Source organism: Octodon degus, unplaced genomic scaffold (genome assembly GCF_000260255.1).
Source record: "Octodon degus isolate 3935 unplaced genomic scaffold, OctDeg1.0 scaffold00145, whole genome shotgun sequence".
Taxonomy (NCBI): domain Eukaryota; kingdom Metazoa; phylum Chordata; class Mammalia; order Rodentia; family Octodontidae; genus Octodon; species Octodon degus.
In genome coordinates this window covers 5,858,373-5,878,383 of record NW_004524721.1, presented here as the reverse complement: position 1 = coordinate 5,878,383, position 20,011 = coordinate 5,858,373, and the positions used below count along the sequence as shown (strand labels likewise).

Here is a 20,011-nt window from a genome sequence, read left to right as displayed (position 1 = left end):
ACCAAACCAAAATCAACATCTTAATAAAGGCTCGGCTGGAACCATGGACAGAGCATGAGTGTGTGTGAGTGGCATCCCTAGGGATTCCCGGCTTCGGTGGACCCTGAGGATTCCAGATGCCTGATTCAGTGAGCTGTCTTGCCAGGTTCTACACTGGCTTGACTGGCATAATTCAAAACCCATATTCATTCTTGTTAAGTGCTACGACCTAACAAGACCTCAATGGGATGTCTTCCACATAGAACATTATGGAATTGCTTCAAGTAATTGCTAAAGGATATAGGATTGAATTATTCTGTAAGACTCAGATCCATTTTATCTACACATTCAATGGATCTATACATCTCCCTCTGGGATTCATCATAGTAACCATAATGGAAATTTTGATCCCAGGGGCAGAAATTAAAAATAATCACAGATTGCTGAGCTATTTACTGAAGAGTTTTCTGAATTCCTATTCTTTTGACTCACTCTGAACTCCCACGGGAATAATGGTGAACTCATTCTCACAGTGCTCCATGGCTCTAGCTGAACAAGGCAAATGCTCTTCAATACTGTGTTCATCACTATCTGTGTGTAGAGGCACATTCACACATTCCTATCTTCCACAGCTTTCTGTAAATCTTTTGCTCACTATGAAGGTCAGAAAAATGTGTCTTACCTATATCATGCTGGAAAGTGTAAATGGAGAGAGGGGCACCTGATGGGCAGACCCAAGAATGAGAATTCTCTGGGTAATAGATGGGGCGACTGGTTTGTAAGAACAGGCAGCACAGGACCCACGGTGTACACATCTTGCATGGGTGCAATGGTGGCGCCAGCAAGTCTTTTTGTAGCCTGAATGTGAGAAAGCCAACCTTCTTGCTGTGCATTTAGCTGCAGGCCTAAGGCTATGGACCAGCTTCTGGGGGGATCCTCACAGACCACTAGGTTGGAGTCCAGTGCTGGTGCAGCCTACGATGCACATGAGATGAGCAAGAAAGAGGCGACGGGTGGGGGACCCAGGAGCGGCTGCACTTGGAGGCCACCACTGGCACTACCCACGTTCTCGGTATCTTTCCTTTGTTAAATTTCTGCCATTTTTGTCTTAATCACCTATATAATGTAGGACTTGTTTAGAAGAAGATATGAACATGTTAAAGGTTTTAGAGGTTTTGCTTCTACTTTTATCAACTATTTCTTGTTCTACATGGTAAAATATGTATACAATTTCTGCTTTTAGAATGTAATGATCTCTTTTACATGGCTTGATAAGTTATCTTAAAAATTTCTTAAAAATCTTTCATGGAAGCCTGGATAGAAGGTAGTTTTATTTTTTTTTAAATAACTTTATTGAGAAACAAATAGCAATGAGACAGTTTCAAAACTGATTAGTAGGACAGTTTCAATAATTAATACATTGCATATTGTTGTCTTCTTAATGGTTATTCATAGTTCAAGATACAGACATGATATCCTGTCTACAAACGCTATTAGTACAAATCTTTCTACTCATTGAATTAAGAGAAAGTAGCTGTATATCTATCCTAACTATTTTTAATATACAGATACAAAATGGTCCTTCATTTGTATCCCCTTTTTTTGTTTAGTTTTGTCAGAGAAGCGTATTCCATTGTCATTTAAATATTCTGGTGTGTGAATTCAGCAAAATATTCCAACATAGTCCAGTAGTCCATAATAGTAGTGGGTAGGTAGTTTTATTTTAAGAGGTAGACTTGACTAGATTATTATTTCAAACTTGTTAATTATATCTGTCTTCGGTATTTTTGTTTCTCTATCTGCCTTACCTGGCAAAACAAAGCTTGAAGAAAAGCATTTTAAACTTGTCATTTTAAAATAAAAGTAATGCTTTCTTTTTTTTTTTTTATTTAGTATAGGGTCCACAGTGTCTACACAGATCAGACTAGTAGTGATCCTCCTGTTTTCAGCCTCCCAAGTGCTGGGATTATAGGTGTGTCCCCACACCCAGTCACAGTTGCCCTCTCAGCACAATCCCGGAGTGGGACTGATACAGCCTGAACTGTGTAGTGATACCCTGTCTCAAAAAAAGACCAAAAAAAAAAAGTAATGTTTTCTCATAAATAAATAAACCTCCAAATGATTGTCATTGTCCTGCTTCCCTTCTCTTCTCAGTCAATTCCATGACCCAAAGAAAATATTATTACTACTTCTTGATTTAAATATGTGTTATGGAAATAAAGAGATTATAGCATATAGCATGTTATGAATAAAATATATACAAATTACAAAATACATATATGATTTATAACTTCTGAGATTTAATTTTAAATAGCTAAAATAGTATAGCTATAATCTCACCCTATTTTTCTTCCTTCTTTTCTCCTGAAATTGATTGACCTGTATCATTTCATGATTTTTATACTTTTAATGCCCACATAGTATTCATAAAATATGTTACATATAAAATATGGATACATATATTTCTATATGCATTATCAAGTTGCTGACTGACATTTGCTTTTTCACTCAGCATCATTCTTTTGTTATATGTGATATATTTATTCATGTCAACAGCCAACTAAACTCCCATTGGGTAAATGGGGTGATTATAACCACTTATATGTGGAGGTATAGGTTATTTCTACTTTCCTAGAAGGAGGTACTTCATACACTTTGGCTAGTGGACAGGGGGTATCATTTTTTTCTGGATGGACACTCAGGCATAGAATATTTTAATAGGTAGATATAGAAATCTTCAACTTTTTTGGTCATTATATTTAAAGATGTGTTTTCCAAAGCGGTTATTATTTTTTTTTTCAAAGCGGTTATTCATTCATTTTTCAACACATGCTTTATTAGGTGTCTAGCATATGTTAGGCTCTGTTCCAGGCACTGGGGATACAACAATAAATGACAGAGATTTATTTCCTGTTTTTCTGAAGTTTATATTATAGGCTGAGAAAACAGGCAATAAAAAAACAAACTGGGAACTACCCGCTCGGGCCCCCCCTCCTGTCCCTCTCTCGGGACAGGAGCTTTCTTTCTCTCAATAAATATATTCTGCTCATAAAAAAAAAAAAACACCAAGCAGCAGTAAGTGCTTTGAAAATTACAGTATGGGATTGGGGGGGTGTCATGGTTTGGATCTTAAAAATTCCCTTAAGTTACAAATTCTAAAGGCTTGGCTGTCAGGCTATGGCACTGCTGGGAGGAGGTGGAACTTGGGAGGTGACACCAAGTGGTGGGAGTTAGGATCTAGCCTGAAAGAGAGTCCTAAGACACTTACCCCTTCCTCTCTTTCCCTTGCAGGCCACCACAAGGAGTCACCTCTACCACGTGCTCCCCATCAGGATGCACTGTGCTCACAGGACCAAAGCAGCAGAACCCAGGGACCATGGATGGAAACTGCTAAAACCATGAGCCAGAAGAAAGCATTTGCTCCATGTAAACTGGCTATTTTAAGTATTTATTATAGCTGCCAGAAGCTAATACAGGTAGAGAGAGAACAGTTGGGTGGGGAGTGCTAAGGGTGTAGACTGTTTCATTTTAACCAAGGTGGTTCAGGAAGATCTGTTTGATAATGTGAGGTTTAAGTGATAGCCTGGTGCAGTGAAAATGACCCAGGTGGGGATCTGGGGAAGCTTTCTAGATGGGGGAACAATAGTGGGTGAGCTGCAGGTGTGTGTGTGTGTGGAAGTGGGGAGCAAGCTTGGGGGTATTTGAGGGCTAAAGCAGCAGATGGTGTACCCCAGACATAAACCAATATGAATATGTTAACTTGGATTTTAACTGAGTAAAATCAAAAGCCATTACAGGATTGTAAGCAAAGAAGTGGCATGACCTGACTAGAATCCTGACAGAATTTCCTTGCTTCCTGTGTGGCACAGTCGGCACAAGTGCAGCAAGGGCAGAAGCCAGCGGACTAAGAGAAGGCTGTCATTTTAATCCAGGTAACAGATGACTTGGGTTGGCTTTAGATGACATCTGTGGAGGTGACTAGTCCTCAACATATATAATTTGATGTTAGAGCCAACAGAGTTGACTGATGTGGTGACGCGGTCTGAGAGTCAGGGCTACCCCAAGACTTTGGGTTTTGAGCAACTAGATAAATAGAAATGTCATCTAATGTCCCAAATGAGGGCACTTTAAATTTCAGACCCCCTAATGGATGTTGAGTTGGAGAGAACACTCATTTCACATGTTGCAGATAGTCTAGAACTTGGGGTTTGAGCTAATAGGTACCAGTCCCTGGTTTTACACAGTTGCCCTCTGGCAATGTGTAAATGGTACTAGCTTCATATCCCTAAAGTGTGTGGGAGCTTCTGTTTTCACCAGCACTTCAACCCTTGATGCTATCAGATTTATTTTTGCTGGCCTGATGGTTTGTAAGAGGCCTCCTGACCTCAATTTGTACTGTTATAGTTCCAGTAACACTAAGCACTGCATTCTGTATAGTGTAGAAATATTTTTTTCTTTTGTGGATTGCCTATTTATCTTCTCTAGAGGGTTCTTTTTAAATCTGGATCTAAACCTTCTGGGGGTTTTATTAGTTGCAAATATCTTCTGATAGACTGTGGTGTGTCTTTTCACTTCATTTCTAATTATTTAGTCAACCATCACATAAGGCAACTTAAATCACACACGAATATTATTTCCATAATCCAGTGATGAGAGCAGTTAACACACTTTCCTTATCTCTCTTCTTTTCCCCTTCCAATTTGTATTCTCACTTTTGTTGTAGCTTATTACAGTGTTATTATCTCCCCCGATGGTGCTTTTCTCTCAAGATTTGTAACATTTACATTCTGTACTATAACAATAATAACCACAATTGTTTCAATTTCATTACTAGTCTATTTATTTATTTGACACAGGGTCTTGCTACACAGCTTGGACTCATAGTGATTCTCCTATCTTGGCATCCCTAGTGCTGGGATTACAGGTGTGTACTACCACGCCCAGTTTCGGTGGCCAGCAAGTGATGCCCAGGATGCCAGGGCTAGCACGGCATGCAGTACTGGAGATCAAACCCTGGTCCTTACACTTGCCAGGCTGGTGCTTAGACTGCTGAGCTATCTCCCCAGCCCTATTTATTTTGAATAACATCAGTAGATTATACTTTCATATATAATTGTTTGGGAGAAAAGTAATATTTGGAACACTTAAATGTTCTTGAATTGTTGAGTATTTGGAAATATTTTTCAGCTGCTTTTAAATAAGAATGGTGTGGTGGATTCCCAACTGGTGGTCATCTTGTTACACCCAGCTGAACTGAACTATTATGGTACTGGGTGTGGGAGGCCCACCTGGGGGTTGTTGCCAGCAGCTTAAGAGGCAGAACTGGAGAAACTGTCAGAAGCTGTGAGGGAGTCACTGGTTCTCTTGGGCTACTGTGCTAGGGAACATTTTCATGCTGGCTTTCCTGATGAACTTGGTTGTTCTTGTTGGAGGAGGAGCTGGGGACCTCGTCCTGGCTGAGAATGGCTATGATTCACTTTAGGAGGGCTCCGGTCCTCACCTTGCACATTGATCGTTGGCTCCAGAGGGGAAGATGGGTATACAGCTCCATCGCCTGGAGAAGCTTGTCACATGGGCTTTCCTGAAGGGAACTCAGCTTTCCTCATTGCTGGAGGAACTCAGGACCTCATTGTTCCTGAGGATGGCTGTGGTATTTTTCAAGGCAGTTCTGGTGCTTACCTTGAGTGTTGGTTTCTGGCTCTAGTGTCGATCCCTCAGTCTGCTAACATAGATCTTAATCCCGCTGGCATAGACTTTCTAGCTTCCACTGCTGACCTTTGGGCCCTCCCAGTGCAGATCTGTGAAGCAGGCCTGCATGAGACATTGTCATGAGCTCTAGGTCTTCAGCTGGACTCAAGCAGGACACTATTGTGGGATCCAGGCGCTCAGATGAATTCTTTGGTCCTTGGTATGTAGACAGATTTCCTGCACTCTTGGTATATGATTCTTTGTGTCATTCATTATAAAATAATCTTATAAAATATGTGGGCTGTATTGTATTTTTCTCTTTGCAAAACCCCAAACCATAACAAATGGCAAAACATTGTGGCATACACTTATAATCCCAGAACCTGGAAGGCAGAATCAGGAGGATCACTGAGAGTTTAAGGCCCAACTGGGCTCCGCATTGAGTTTGAGTCCATCCTGAACGTGATAGAGAGACCCTTTTTCAAAAAAAAAAAAAAAAAAAAAAAGCAACCAGGTTTTGATCTTTTATGTCTCTTTCTTCCTTCAAAACTCTTTTCTTATCAATTAATTCCATGAAGAAGTCTGAGGTCAGCAATGTCTTCCTGTCTGGAGGTCAGATGGAATGTACTGCGTGTCAGGCTTTCACTGCTATACCTTGTGTATTACAACTATACAACTTTCCCACTATAGTGCTAACACAATGACATCATGTGAATGTAAATAAAAATTATTTACAAAAATAAGTGACATACAAGATTTGGTCTCTGTGTGTGAGTTTTCCAATCTCTGTTTTAGGTGGTTCATTCTGATGTGGTCGTAGGATCTCTTTCCTTAGGTCCCAAGCTCAATCACTTCCGCTAAGCAGTTACTCTCTTTTAACATGGTAAAGCCTTTTAGTCCTTGGAACTACAAGAAAGTTTTCACCCAATCTTTGGACAAAGGCTAAATTCCTGAAGCAGATACCTTTCAAGTATCACAGCACTTATACAAAGAAGCGGGTAGGCGGGCGTGGTGATGAGCGCCTGTAATACCAACAAAGGGCTGAGAATTCAAGGCCAGCCCCAGATAAAGTAAGACTCTGACTTAAGGAGAACAAAACAAAAATCTGTGAAAACCCAACCTCAAACAAACAAAAAGAAATGGCTACACAGAATGCTTTGTCTTTTTCAGATAATTGTCCAAAGGTGGGCCGTTTAGTCCTGCTATAATTGTTCTGTCTTCTTCCCTAGTTTTATTTCTGGGTGAAAGGAAGATTTTTATTTTATTTTTTATTTTTATCTTTTGTTTGTTTTGTGAGACAGCATGTTGCTGGCCTTGGCCTCACTACGTAGCCCAAGTTGACTTCAGACACATACCGATCCGCTTGCCTCAGCCTTCCAAGCGCTGGGATCACAGGTGTGCCACAGCACGCCGCTAGGTATTCTTGCTACGGGGTTCCCTGATCTAGGACTTCCAGTTCAAACTGAGTTTTAGAGAAACAAGTTTTTCATATGTCTCAATTATTGCATGAGACTTATACAAAAACTTAGTTGTTGAGAGACATACTACAAATTAATTTGTTGTTTCTCTGCAATTCAATTTTTAAAGTTAAGTTTGTTAGCACATTTTAATAGACATGAGGGTCACATTCATTACAGGGAATTATACCGGTACATGATATACTTTAATTCTTTTTTTTCCATTCCCCCCTTCAACCCCTCTTTCCCTCCTTATTTACAAAAGTTGTGTTTTTATATTTTTCTTTCTTTTCTCATCATTTTTTTTCTTCCTCTCCCCTCCCCCTCCCTAGTTCTCCTTCCCATTTGAATCTTTTCTTCCCATCTCTGAAATTCAATTTGAACTGGGCCCTCTTTATTTTTCTTTGCTGTACCTGGCCGCCTTATCTGCCACTGTGAAGTGGGAAAGGTCTGAGAAGACACAGGTCAAGTCCTTTTAAGGAAAACTTTTGGAGCTACCTGCAGTCCTTCCTGCCCACATTCAAGGCCTCCAGCTTAGTCATGCAGCCACACCTAGTTAGAAAGATGGCTGGGAAATAGGGCCTCACTCCCTAACCTGGTGCTCAGATAAAATGCTCTTAGGGTGAAAGGGAAGCAGATGTGGGGGACACAGCAGTCTGCCTCATTTTTCCTGGGGATTGAACTCAGGACCTTGCACTTGCCAAGCAAGCACTTATTCTACTGAGCTATTTTCCCGGCCCCCAATCTGCCACATTTTATCTTTGCAAATTATTTCTACACTCTTTGCCAGAGACCTCAGTTTCTCTGGATTAGATTTTGTTATTTGCCTTCTATATTTTTACCTCCAGTCTTCATTTTTTAAAAATTTATCTTGTTTTTTCTGAGATAGAGTCTCACTGTACGGCCTCAAACTCACCACTATCCTCCTGCCTCAGCCTCTTGAGTGCTAGGATTACTGGCATGTGCCATCATGCCCAGTTTATTAATTTTAATCTCTTCTCCTTTTCCTTTGTATTTGACTTTGATTAGTCTGTCATCTTTTGCCGTTTTCTGACAGATTTTTTTCTTTTTTTGAACTGGAAATCAAACTCAGGACCTCAAGCTTGTAACCAGTGTGGAAATCACTGGGGAGATTCCTGAAAAACCTAGGATTAGAGGTTTTATTTGACCCAGCTATTTCCCTTTTGGGTATCTTCCTAGAAGAATTAAAAGCATCCTTCCTAGAAGAATTAAAATTACCACAGTGCATAAATGCATCCATATTTATAGCACAATTTGTAATTAGAAACAACTCAAATGCCCATCAACTGAGGAATGGATAAAAGAAATTGTGATCTTTTTATACAATGGAGTACTACTCAGTCATAAAGAAGGATAATCAGAGGTAAATGGATGCAACTTGAAACTATAATCATAAAAGAAATAAATCAGAGTCACGTGTGTAAACATTGCATTGTATCCCTGGAGTGAGGAACTGAGTTAATAAGAATGAAAATGTACAATAGATATTGCAAAATGGGAAGAAGTTGCTCAAAAGGTAAAAGAAACTAGGATAGGGGAAAGGAAGAAAGAGAAAAGGAAAAAAGAAATGCAAGATAGTTATGCTTCTCATTTCTTTTAGTTCACTGAAAAGAAAGGTCTGAGAGCTAGGCATAGTGGCACACGTCTGCAATCCCAGCACCGGAAGGCTGAGGCAGGAGGGTAGTTCGAAGTTCAAGACAAGTCTGGGCTACAAAATGAGCTAACGTAAGCCTGAACTACACGATGAAACTCTGTGTGAAAAAAAAAACAAACAAAAAAAGGTTTGTGCTAGCATTATTTGGAGAATTTTTGTATCCATGTCTTGTACTCTGAAGAAAACAATATGCAGTGTATTAACTTGTTATTCTTCTATGATTTTGTTATGAAATTGTTTTTTTCCATAAAATAAAAAATCTGGTATTACAGAAGGTAGGCTATGCATCTAGAGCATCCAGGAGAAGCAAATGACTAACTATTTGTAATCAAGAAGTTCAAGTGCTGGCCAAATAGCTCAGTGGATTAAAGTGCCTGCAAGCAGGCACAGGGGCCAGGGATTCGATCCCTGTGCTTCCCAGGCTTGCCGTGCCAGCCCTGTCCCCCGGGCGCACTGACACAGCCATTGAGACTGAGTGTGGTGGCATATGCCTGTAATCCCAGCTCTTGGGAGGCTGTAAACAGGTGGATCACTATAGGTCCGATCTAGTAGTGAGACCCTGAACAGACACTTCCCTAAAATACAGGAAAAAAATTTAAAAAAAAAAGTTCAGGTAGTAAAACATTTGTAAAGTATATTTAAAAATGATACCATTACTTTGGATTTCCAAGTGGGGATACAGATAATTACACTAAATATGGTTGAACCATAGAATAATACTCTGTAGGTGTTTCAAAAAATATGAAGGATGACATACATTTTTATGTAAATAAATCTGTGTCAGTTAGGATAGATTAGGTATGTGCTCCGGTAACAAACAACTCCCCAAATCTCAAGGTTTCATTCTTAAACAGTTTGCTTAGCTATCAAGAATCTGCTCTACATCACCTTCTGTATATAATCTTAAGGTTAGAACACAATCTAATGTGACAGTCTCTAAGTTTGTGCTGGAAAGAGAGGGGAAAGAGAGATAGGAAAAAAGTTCAAGCCAGTTTATGAAGCTTCTGCTTGGAGATGATATATATTGCTACTCACATTTAATTGGTCAAAGCTAGTCATATAGTCATGTCTGAGACCAGCTAGTTGGAATTTGAAAAGATTTTTATTTTAATTGATACATGCTGCAGACATAATGATTTTTATTTATTGTGGGAAATTGATGCATATATATGAGACTTTTTTCCCTTTGGTGATCCGGGGGATTGAACCCAGGGCCTTATGCATGCAGGGCAAGAGCTCTGTCACTGAGCCACAACCCCGGCCCTATATAAAACATCTTAATCATTTTTCCTTTCCCATCCCATCCTCTCCCTCCTGTCCCTGCCCATCTCTTTTTCTTCCTCTTTTATTTTTGCTTTTTATATTATTTATACTGTGCATTTCTCATATAAGAGATATTTAAGTTGTGTGTCTGATTTATTTCACTGACTATTATGGTCTCAAAGTGCATCCATTTTCATACAAATCAAACAAGTTGGGGCCAGGGAGATAGCTCAGTGGCACAAGAACCAGCCTGGCAAGTGCAAGGTCCTGAGTTTGATCCCCAGTACCAAAAAACCCCGAACAAGCAAACAACCCCCCCCCACACAAATTTACCCTTTCTGATAGAGGTGTACTACATTGTGTATAAACACCACATATTCTTCATTCATTTATCTCTTGATGAATATTTAGGCTGCTTCCAAAGTTTGCCTAGTATGAGTTTTGCTGCTACTGTGATACAAGGATATGTACATATCACTGGAACGTGATGCCTTTAATTCTTTCAGGGAGATACCTACAAGAGGCATAGCTGTGTCAAATGGAATTTTTAGTTTTTGGACGATTCTCCATACTGATGTCTACAGTGGTTGAACTAGTTTACACCCTACCAAGAGTGCAGAATATCCCATTTTCCCTACATTCTCAACGCCATTTTTAATTACTTGATTTCTTGATAATAGCCATTCTTTCTGGAGAAAGATATTCAGTGTTGTTTCAACTTATACTTCTCTAATGGCCAGAGATACATATATTTTCATGTATTTAGTGGCCATTTGTAGTTCTTCTGAGAAATGCATATTCACTTCAGTTGTCCTTATCTTGATTGGTTTTTAAAAATTCTTCATATAATTAGTCCTCTATTTGAGAAGTAGCTTGCAAGCCTTTTTTCTTTACCCTGTTTGTTGTCTCCTTTATCAAAAATTTGATATGATATATTTTTACTTTAATATAATTTGATATAATTTCATTTATTGATTTTTGTTGATTTTCTTGTCTTTATGTCTTCAAGACTTTTACTTATTTTATATTCCTACAGTTTCAGTGCTTCTGTTTTAATATCTAAGTCTTTGATCCAAAATGATTTTATTTTAGTGCACAGTAAGAGAAATGGGTCTGCATTCAGTATTCTAACATGGATAACCAGTTTTCCCAGCAGCGTGAATAACCTAAACAAGAGGCTATCTCTCCTCCAGCATGATTTTGGTCTCTTTGTCAAAGATCAAATGAATGTGTCCAGGTTTGCTTCTCCATCCTCTATTCTGAATAGATTTTTTCTTTTTCTTTTTTTTTTTTTTTTGCATAATTCCAAACAGGTAAAAGAGTGAGAAAAATAGTGTTTTCTTAGGAAGAACTGTTTCAAGAGAATTAGGGTATTCTTTTTATGTGATGCTTTTTGTGAAACCCTGTAGGAAGAGAACTATGTATAATGAGTTATATTTTCCCTAGAGATAAGAATCTTCCTTATTCACGTATGATATCAAAATACCAAAAGAAATTCCCCTTCAAAAAAACCAAAAACAAAAAAAAAACAAAAACCCCAAACCAGAGAAAAACCCTACCAAAAAAGAGAACTACAATCCAATCTCCCTAATGAACATAGATGCAAAAATCCTCAATACAATACTACTAAACAAAATGCATCAAATCAAGAAGAGTATACACCATGACTAAGTGGGATTCATCCCAGGAATGCAAAAATGGTTCAACTTAGCAAATCAGTAAACGTAATACACCTATCAACAGAACCAAAGACAAAAATCACATGATCATCTCAATAGACACAGAAAAAGCTTTTGCTAAAGCCCAATACTCATTCATGATCAACACTCTACAAATAATTAGAATAGTCTTTACCTCAATTTGATAAAAGCCATCTATGACAAACCAACAGCCAACATCATACTAAATGGACAAAAACTGAAAGCCTTCACTTTAAAATCAGAAACAAGACAAGGATGTCTACTGTTACCACTCCTATTCAACATAGTTCTGGAAACGTTAACTAAAACAATTAGACAAGAGAGATAAAAAGAATAAAGATAGGAAAGGAAGAAGTTAAACTATCATTATTCACAGATGACATGATACTTCACACAGAAGACCCCAAAAACTCCACCAAAAGACTTCTAGAATTAATAACCAGTCATTAACATATCTGGATACAAGTCAACACTCAAAAATTATTAACATTCCTGTTCACAAACAACAACTCACTGAGAGAGAAATTAGAGAAACCATACCCTTCACAATAGCATTTTAAAAATGAAATACTTAGGAATCACAAAGGAAATAAAAGATCTCTATATTGAAAATTATAACACTCTGAAAAAAGAGATCAAAGAAGATATCAGAAAATGAAAAAATTTGGGCTGGGGAGATAGCTCAGTTGAATAAGTTCTTGCCTGGTAAGCACAAGGGCCTGAGTTCAATTGCCGGCTTTGAAAAAAAAAAAAAGAAAGAAAAAAGAAAATGAAAAAATATACCTTGCTCATGCATAGGAAAAACAAACATTGTGAAAATGGCCATGCTCTCAAAACTGTTATACAGATTTAATGCAAATCTGATCAACATACCATTAGCATACCTCACAAATCTAGAGAGCACATTCCTAAAATTCATTTGGAAACAGAAGAGACCTAAAACAGCAAAGGCAGTTCTGGGCAACAAAGACAAGACAGGAAGCATCATAATCCTTGACCTGAAATTATACTACAAAGCTGCTGTGATAAAATCATGATACTGGCAATAAATGAATAAATAAATACCCAGACCTGAAGATCAATAGAACATATTACAACACATAGAAACAACTACAAATGCACCCAATCACCTTATCTTTGACAAAAGGGCTAAACATATTCACTGGAAGAAAGATAACCTCTTTAACAAATGCTATGGAGTTGGGCATGGTGGCACATGCCTGTAATCCTAGCAAATCAGAGGCTGAGGCAGGAGGATCACTGTGAGTTTGAGGCCAGCTTTGGCTACGTGAGTTGAAGGTCTGTTTTAACTGGATAGTGAGACTCTATCTCAAACAAACAAGCAAATAAAAGTAAAATAAGTGGTTCTGGAAAAACTGGCTTTCCACACACAAGACTAAAACTAGACCAAAGTCTATCACCATGTACTACACTAAAGTAAAAATAGATCAAAGTTCTAAATATTAATACAGAAATACTAAACCTATTGGAAGAGAAAGTTGGTAGAAATCTTGAAGACATCGGAGTAGGCAGTAAATACTTGAACAAAAATCAAACTGCACAAGAAATACTTCAATCAACAACTGAGATCTTAAAAAAAAAACCAAACAACTGAGATCTTAGTTTATTGAGAAGTTTATGCACATCAAGAGAAACTACCAAGTGAAAAGAAAGCCCATAGAGTGAGGAAAAGTTTTAGCCAACTGTCCCTCAGACAAAGGACTTCTATCTAGAATATATAAAGAATAGAAAAAAATCAGGCCCCTTGGATTCAAAGACCTAATCCTACAATGGGCATCTGAGATGAGTACACATTTCTCAGATGACAAAATGGCAAATTAGTATATGAAAAAATGTTCAACATCATTGGTCATTTGAAAGATGAAAATTAAAAACATCTCTGAGATTCAATCTTACTCCAGAAAGAATGACTATCATTAAGAAATCAACCAATAACCAATGCTGTAGGGACTCAGGGGAAAAAGGAACCCTTCTCCACTGTTGGTGTGAGTATAGGCTGGTACAGTCACTGTGGATGTCAGTGTGGAGATTCCTCAAAAAGCTAGGATTAGAAAGCCCATTAACCCAGCTATTGTCTTTCTGGGTATTCTCCCAGAAGAACTAAAAACAGCACAGCAATACATACACATCCATATTTATAGCATCACAGTTTGGAAACCTAGGGCTAAATCTGACCCATCATTTGTTTTTTCAAAAAGTTTTATTGGTAAACAGCCATGCCCATTTGCTTACACATTGCCTATAGTTATTATCACGCTACTATGGCAGAGCTGAGTAATTGCAACAGAACCTACCAAGCCTAAGATAATTCTTTTCTTGCCTTTTGCAGAAAAAATCTTTGCCAATCCTTTATCTCATGTCAGAATTTCTGAGGAAAAAATTGTACACAATCAGGATTACTCTTGAAAATCCTTTAGAACACGCAGATGAATGTGCTATCACCCAATAAGCTCTGTGTCTTCTCTTCTTATGGAAGATGCCATTGTTCCTCAACAGAATGCTCAGAAACCTGGTTGGCATGTTCAGGGACCATGTTACATGAAAAATGCGTGTACTTAATAGTATATCAGCCTTAGCACAGAAAGATGAGCAGCTTGGGGAAATGCTTGGCAGGTAGACTCAGATCTCCCTTTTCATTTTCCCTTTCTTTTCTTTTTCTTTTTCTTTCTTTCTTTTTTTTTCTTTTTTTTTTCTTTCTTTCTTTTTTTTTTTGTATTTTAGGGAAGGGACTACAGGGTGTTCAGGGTCTCACTACTAGATCAGACTCTAGTGATCCTCCTGTTTATAGCCTCCCAAGAGCTGGGATTACAGGAGCATGCCACCACACCCAGTCTCAATCGCCTCTCAGCACACCCCAGGAGCAGGGGCAGGCACAGCAGGCTGAGGGATCAAATCCCTGGCCACTGTCTGCTTGCAGGCGCTTTAATCCACTGAGCTATTTGGCCCACCTTCATTTTCACTTTAGATAGAGAGCTCCTGACAGAGAAAATGGGCAGTGCCACATGCACTATACAGTTTGTTATTTCTCTCTCTCTCTCTCTCTCTCTCTCTCTCTCTCTCTCTCTCTCAATTTTCCAGAACCAGGGAGGGAAGCACTTATTCCACTGAGCCATTTCCCCAGCCCCTCCTCTCTACTTTTAAAGAACGGGTACAGAGTTGACTCTAAGTCCGTTAAGTAGATGCACACTGCAGTTTCCTTCTGGGAACAGTGCAGCCCAGTGGAAGTTGTGGGTGTTGAGGGCTCCTTGCTTGAGGGAGGAAGTTATCTCAGCGGGAGGGAAGGATTTTCCAATAGTACAAAGAATTGGAGAAAGATGTTTCTTCACAGAAAACTCAGAAGGTGAAACTTGAGATAAAGAAAATAGGTTAGGAAATGGGTTATGCCAGTAGTGGATCTTGTGAGAAGTGTTTATTTTCCCTTTGGCTTAGTTTTTGAAAATAGTGACATTTGACTTCCTAATAGAGTTCATTGGCCACCAATATAATTCTGTCTCTTTTAAAAAAAATTTGGTGCAGGATTTCGGACTCATAGTGATCCTCCTGTTTCAACCTCCTCAGTGCTAGGATTACAGGCTAGTGTGGCGAGTGGTACTGGGAATTGAACCTAGGTCCTTGCGCTAGCCAGGCAGGTGCTATGCCACCAAGCTATCTCCCCAGCCCTGTGGTTCTCGAGTTAAACACAACCCTTAAGTACATCGCAGGTGGGGTTACCTTGGAGAATCAAAGGGTGGGGTAATAAATAAATGGTCATTTGTCTTTTCCCATGTCACACTCTGCCTGAAATGGCAGTTGTCTTAATCAACTTTCCCATTGCTGAGACCAAATATCTGACACAACTTAAAGGAGGAGGTGGTTTATGGGACTCATGGTTTGACAGGTTTAGTTTATGGTTGCCAGCTCCCTGGCAGGGACATCACAGCAGAAGCGGGAGCACAGCTACCCGCTGCAGGTTGGCAGGGAAGCAGGGTACAGGGGCAGAGCACCCAGGGGGAGGGTGCCTTCCAAAGACATGCCCCCAGAGGCCTGCGCCCTCAAAGTGCCCCCCCCCTTCTAACGGCATGTTTTTCAGTGCCAGCACCAGGGGATTAACACCCTGATTAGTATAGAGCTCCTCTCTAAATTCTCTCACTGTCATCAGGGTGAGTTCCTATTCACTGGCACAGCATTACTGTAATCAGGAAAGCTTAGTGCTTCCAAGATTTTCTGCAGCAATCAGCTACAAAGTGAGCAGAGGCTTAACAGGAAAGCATGAAGCTATAACTATCATCTGTTTTTGCAAAGAAAAATTTTTCTTTATTATTGGAACATTGTCATCCCCTTATAAATCCTCTGTAGCTGCTTTGAAGATAGGAGAGTCACAGCGATGTGGCTGCCTGGCCCGAGAACAAACCTGGACTTAATTCACTATTTCTATTTCCCCACACATACTTAGTGGAAAGGTGACTGATTCTTTTGTTTTTCTGTTTGGTTTTTTGAGATAGTGTCTCACTATGCAGTCAGACTGGCTTAGAACTTGATTATGTAGCCCAGGCTGGCCTCAGACTCAAGGAGATCCTCCTGCCTCAGCACCTAAGTGCTGGGGTCACAGGTGTGCATCACCACCCCCAGCTCAAGGTGATTGACTCTTTTTTTTTTTTTTTAAATATTTATTTATTTATTTATTTATTTATTTATTTATTTATTGTGTGGCCAGCTCAGCCCACCAGGGGGCGGGCGGGCCAGCATGTGGTGCTGGGGGATTGAACCGAGGTCTCTGTGCTTTGCTTGAGCTTAGCTTGTTCTAAGTAGGTGCTTTAGACCACTGAGCCATCTCACCAGCCCCGGTGATTGACTCTTGAAAAGGGCTGAGAATAGGAGAGTTCTTGAGGCAAAGGACAAATGGGTGAGTTTCTTAAACATGGGAATGCCGTACAACGGGACTTTTTTGGTATATACCTTCCTAGCACAAGGTAGCTTGTTACCAACTTTCTTTTCTTTTTTCTTTTTTTCTTTTTTCTTTTTTTTTTTGTGGAACTGGGGATTGAACTCAGATCCTTGAGTTTGCCAGTCAAGCGCTTATCCTACTGAGCCATCTCCCCTGCCCCAAACTTTCTTTTCTTACTTGGAAGAGACTTTTACCTAGAAGGAAAGGGTGCTGTCCAAGGGGCCTGCAATCCATGCCAAGCAGAGCTCAGTCACAGAGTTCAGATGTGGGTACTCCTGCTCACAGGCCATGCAGCACGTGCCAACTGATTTTGTGCTTTGGACAATCTACAACTTGCTACTTGTCAGAATACCCAGTTTGTTTGTGGGTGTTGTGAAATCCATCACTAATTTAAAACTGGACTATCTGCTGGGGCAGTGGTGTGTATCTGTAGTCCCACTCATTGGGCTAACTGAAGCAGCATGATCCCCTGAGCCCAAGAACTCTAGACTAGCACGGACAGCATATCAAACCACGTTTCAATATAAATGCATAAATAAAAATAATAAAATTGGGCCACCTTGTCACTGAAAAGGACTTAGAAGCCTGATGTGAAGCCTGATGCGAAGCCTGATTTAGAATTGTAATTACATTACATTTTTGAAAATGTAGATTCATCATACTAGGAATTAAATTGATAAAAATGACAAATGAAATTGTGCCTGGGTTTGATAGAATACATCATTTCACGTTTCTCAGCCAGGACTGTGCATTCTAAAACCTGGGGTTTTATAAACTCCTGGTACTCAGGCCCCCAGGGCCATGGATCCAACTAGGCTCCCAAAGGCAGGGCTCCGAATGGGGATTTAAAGTATTCCTCCCTTCAACCTGCCCTGGAGCCCTGGCTGGACCCTCTGGCTGGAGGGAGAGCTAAGTGTGGTTTGCCAGCAGCTCCCTCATGGAAGCCACCAGAAAGCTGACGTTTCCAAAAGCATGAAAGGCTTTGCATCTTGCAATCTTCTGTTCTAGAGCAGAAGGCCCTCTAGGAGTTCTTATTTAGTCCAGAAATGCGAGCTGCTGTGTTTAGACCTCCCCAAGGCACGTGTGGGCGACTTCACCGAGAAATCATTTTCACCATCTGGCAATGTAACACGGAGTTATTCTGGTTTTATAGAAAATGAAAGAAATGGGAGGAAGCAGGAAGTAAGACTTCTCCAAATAGCTTTGATTTTTCTGAGTGATGTAAGATTTTACCTCCTTCTCTCTTATTTCTAGAGGCCATATTTTAAAGCTAAGCTTTTATTGCATTGTGATTTTTTTGGAGGGGTACCCAAATTGAACTTAGGACCTTGCGCTCACCAGGCAGTTGCTTGTGCCACTGATCTATATCCCTAGCACCACATGGTGACTTTTATACTAAGAAATAAGTAAAATAATATTTCAAAGTCTCTAGTAAAAACATATTGTTCAATATCTAATTTTTACAGAAGATTATGTATAAATGCAGTTGATGGACATTTGGGGTGAACACTGAAGCAATATTAAAGCTGAAACAACCTGTGCCCGCTGTTTTATTAGCTACCAAGATAAAGGCCATGGCCTTGACACAGCCATCTAAGCCACACAGCACTGGGCATGCCTGTGTGGGTATTTTGCAAACATCTTTTCTCTCTCTCCCTCTTGTCTCCCCCCCTGGGTAAAGCAACATATAAAAATAACTACTAATCAAAATCTGTCTCCACATTCTTTAGGATGGCTACTAGCAACAAAGAGACAAACCAAAACACAGAAAATGACAGGTGTGGCAAGGATGTGGAGAAAGTGGAATTGTCACGCGTCGTTGGGAACGTATAGTGGTTCAGATGTTAGGTAAAATGCAGTAAGTTTCCTCAAAAAGTCAAAATTAGGGGATGTAGCTCAATGCTAGTATAGTTACCTAGCATGCATGAAGGCTTGGGTGCGATTTCCAGAACTGGAAAAAGGAGTGAAAAAATTAAAAATAGAGCTACTGTGTTCCATCCAGTCCCACTCCTGACTGTTACCTAAAGAACTGAAAACAGAGTTGGAGAGATGTTCGAACACCCCCTTTACAGGAGCATTGTTCATAAGACCCAAAAGACGAAGCACCCACGTGTCCATTGATGGATCAAGGGGTAAAAGTATTGTTTTAAGGCACACACAGAGAAATTTTATTAAGCTTTTCAAAATGAAGAGAGGCGGAGGAGATGGCTCAGTAGAATAAGTGCTTACCTGGCAAGCTCAAGGGCCTGAGTTCAATCCCCGGTTCTGAGGGTGGAGGGGAAGAGAAGAAAGCCAAGCATGCAGGTATACCCTTCTAATCCCAGTTTGGGAGGCTGAGGCAGCAGGATTGCCCGATGTTATACGCCAGCCTGGAGTAGCACCCATAGACCACAAAGGAGGAATGAGGAGGAGGAGGAGGAGGAGAACAAGAAAAAGAAAAGAAGGAGGAGGAGGAGGTGGAGAAGAATCAGGAGGAAGAGGAGAAGAAGGAGGAAAAGGAGAAGGAGGAGAAGGAGGAGGGGAAGGAAGAGGAAACGCCGACACATGCTAAAACATAGATCGATCTTGAAAACATTAATAAGTGAAATAAGCCGGTCACAAAAGGGCCGACGGCCTATTAATCAGCTTTGAAACTGTCTCATTCATATTTATTCTCAATTAAAAAGAAAAAAGTCCCAATGGTACATAATTTCACTTCCGAGGCTCCTGCAGTAATAACATTCATAGAAAGAGGCAGAACGGTGATTCCCGGGTAGGAGGTGCAGGGTGGGGTGCGAGCGGCAAGTTACTGTTTCATGGGTTCAGCTTTGCAAGATGAAAAGTTGAGAAGGTGGATGGTAGGGATGGTTGCGAAATAACGGGGATGTACATTCGGCTTCCTATATTTAAAAGTGGTTAAAGTGGTAAATTTTATGGTGTATGTCTGACAACAAGAAAAAGTTGTGAATAATAGCTTTAAAGGAAAAGTACTCTGTTAGAAGCAATTTGATCTCATATGCCTGATGACCCCCAGCTGTTACCATCACGTACAGAAATCAGTTATTTTACAGTTTTTTTTACAGCTATTTTTATGTACAGCTATTTTTTTACTGTTATTTTTATGTATTGCTGTTCAAGGGGAGGTGAGAGACAAAGGGGGCAGGGAGAAATGTTTGCAAAATACCCGGATTTAGCTTTGAAAGCTGGGCATGCGCAGTGCTGTGTGGCTCAGGTGGCTGTGGCTCTAGGCCATGGTCTTTACCTCCGCAGCTAATAAAACGGCCTAAAACCTAAAACGGGTGTGTGTGTGTGTGTGTGTGTGTGT

At 39.9% G+C, this 20,011-nt stretch overlaps 2 pseudogenes; both read right to left on the bottom strand.

Moving 5' to 3' along the window:
* Positions 1-12: 12 nt before the first annotated feature.
* On the bottom strand, positions 13-5,488 carry LOC101568095 (annotated as a pseudogene).
* Positions 5,489-14,132: 8,644 nt separating this feature from the next.
* Positions 14,133-20,011, bottom strand: part of LOC101567691 — a 33,905-nt pseudogene continuing 28,026 nt past the window's right edge.